The sequence below is a fragment of the Chiloscyllium punctatum genome, unplaced genomic scaffold, assembly GCF_047496795.1.
Source record: "Chiloscyllium punctatum isolate Juve2018m unplaced genomic scaffold, sChiPun1.3 scaffold_883, whole genome shotgun sequence".
NCBI classification, from domain to species: Eukaryota; Metazoa; Chordata; class Chondrichthyes; order Orectolobiformes; family Hemiscylliidae; genus Chiloscyllium; species Chiloscyllium punctatum.
The window spans coordinates 33,385-35,884 of record NW_027310617.1 but is presented as its reverse complement, the minus strand read 5'-3'; the positions used below and the strand labels follow the sequence as shown (position 1 = coordinate 35,884).

Below are 2,500 nucleotides of genomic sequence, written 5' to 3'. Positions count from 1 at the left end.
TCCGCGGCTCCCTTCACTCTTTCCACTGCCAGCCAACCGAGAGACGGACCCAATGCGGACGTGCAGAGCTTAGGCAGACCCCCCACTGGAGGCTCAACACTTCGTGGCAGCTCCGTGTCCCAGAGACCAGGAGGGTTGGCACACACACACAGTGTGAACCACCGACAGCCATTCTGGGACCGGTGACAGCCGTGCTGGCCCCACTGCCACGACACAGACGGACGCCAGGCCGCGCTCCCCGGCGGGGGGATGGCGTCGAGCCTGACGAACGGAATGTGCAGGGTGGGGGGGAAAGGCCAAGCGCTCCGACGCCGGAGGGCTCCGGAGTCTGAACTTAGGGGGACAAAGAGGACGGGTCCTCTGCGACACCCCAGCCGCGCTCTCGCCAGCCAAGGCGAGTGCGATTGATTGCCAAACGACCCTCAGACAGGCGTGGCCCCGGGAAGAACCCGGGGCCGCAAAGTGCGTTCAAAGTGTCGATGATCAATGTGTCCTGCAATTCACATTAATTCTCGCAGCTAGCTGCGTTCGTCATCGACGCACGAGCCGAGTGATCCACCGTCAAGAGTTGTCTGAGTTTGTTTTAGGTCTCTCCCTCGCCAGAGGAAAGCGACCCGGACCGCACATACGCTCCCCACCTTGAGCTACAGCCACCTGCACGCCGGCGTGCGGGCGGAGCAGGGTGGCGTGAAGCGATGGGGAGCACCATCCTGGTGCGGCCCGCAGAAACATACGTCTATTGGGGGGAGGAGGACAGGGCGCCCAAGAGGCGATGCGTGCCCCAACGCACCGCAGCGACGGAGGCAGGATCACCGCCACCATGTCGCCCGCCTAGTATCACGAGGCGTGCAGCAGCTTTGCCCTAGGAAAAGCAGAGGCGGGAACGGGCACCGGCCATCGGTTCGGCAGCGTCACTGACGCGTGCACGTGGCGGCGTGTCGGCGAGCGGACTTCCTGCGAGGAGGCGGGGGCGGCACTCGCCCGAGCAGACGCCCGCCCGGCCCAGCCACCGCCGAGGTGGACTGGGAGTCGCGGCAACGGCTCGTCATACTCGTTCCCACACTCACAGCGCAGCTTGCCCGCAAGCCACCGACCACCGATCGACGCCAGGCGCCCCGACCGAGAGCGGGATCGCTCGTTCGCCCTGCTGGCAGTTCGCTGGGGATCACTACTGCACGGAGCTCGGAGACCGACGGGCGGCAACTCGAGAGTCTTTAAACCACCACCCCCATCCCGCAAGTGCAAAGAGGCTGTATACGCACAGACGGGTGAGGGGAATAGGTACCCCGTCGGGTTTGAAGGGAGCGTGACTAGATAGCAACGATGTAAACCCAGCCGATTTGGGAGCGAAAGACCGGCGCCTGCATCACCGGCTTCGTTTCCCGTGGCTGGAGAGTACACCGAAACCCTCCGTCTGTCGCGAGCTCCCGACGACGCGGTGCCGCCAAGCAGCAGGGCCGGACCTGGTGTGGCTCCCCTCGTCGATCACAGACCGGTCGGCACTACTGACGAGACGGTGGAACGGGCTTCGCCCCTTGTGACGAAGGGTGATGCGAACCCGCCCGCCCGCGTGCGTTCGGGGTGGACTCGGCAAACGGAGATTTGAAATCGGAAAGTGTCCTCCTGCCCCGCGCAGGTAGGCGCCCAACAGTTGTGGGGGGTTTGGCGGTGACCACGGCTGCAGGGCCTGCTACCCCGACGAGCTCTCCTGCTGGCCCCGAAACCACCCTCGCGAGACAAGTTGAAACGGAAACGGGCGTACCCCCAAGCCGACAGAGATCCTTTCTTATTTGTTACTTTTTTTTTTCACTTGCTCGAGTTGTGGGGGTTTGGCGGTGACCACGGCTGCAGGGCCTGCTACCCCGACGAGCTCTCCTGCTGGCCCCGAAACCACCCTCGCGAGACAAGTTGAAACGGAAACGGGCGTACCCCCAAGCCGACGATCCTTTCTTATTTGTTACTTTTTTTTTCACTTGCTCGAGTTGTGGGGGTTTGGCGGTGACCACGGCTGCAGGGCCTGCTACCCCGACGAGCTCTCCTGCTGGCCCCGAAACCACCCTCGCGAGACAAGTTGAAACGGAAACGGGCGTACCCCCAAGCCGACGATCCTTTCTTATTTGTTACTTTTTTTTTTCACTTGCTCGAGTTGTGGGGGTTTGGCGGTGACCACGGCTGCAGGGCCTGCTACCCCGACGAGCTCTCCTGCTGGCCCCGAAACCACCCTCGCGAGACAAGTTGAAACGGAAACGGGCGTACCCCCAAGCCGACAGAGATGCTTTCGCTCCTGTTACTTTTTTTTTCACTTGCTCGAGTTGTGGGGGTTTGGCGGTGACCACGGCTGCAGGGCCTGCTACCCCGACGAGCTCTCCTGCTGGCCCCGAAACCACCCTCGCGAGACAAGTTGAAACGGAAACGGGCGTACCCCCAAGCCGACAGAGATCCTTTCGTACTTGAACCAACACAAAGTTTGTCACGTTTTATTTTTACGAGTGATCGACCG

General features: G+C 62.3%; 1 non-coding gene across 1 annotated transcript; it reads right to left on the bottom strand.

The window, feature by feature from the left end:
• Nucleotides 1–416: 416 nt before the first annotated feature.
• LOC140474217 (5.8S ribosomal RNA) lies at nt 417–570 on the bottom strand. The gene has a single exon (XR_011958926.1). It is a non-coding gene; the product is annotated as a 5.8S ribosomal RNA (ribosomal RNA).
• Between the last annotated feature and the right edge of the window lie 1,930 nt (nt 571–2,500).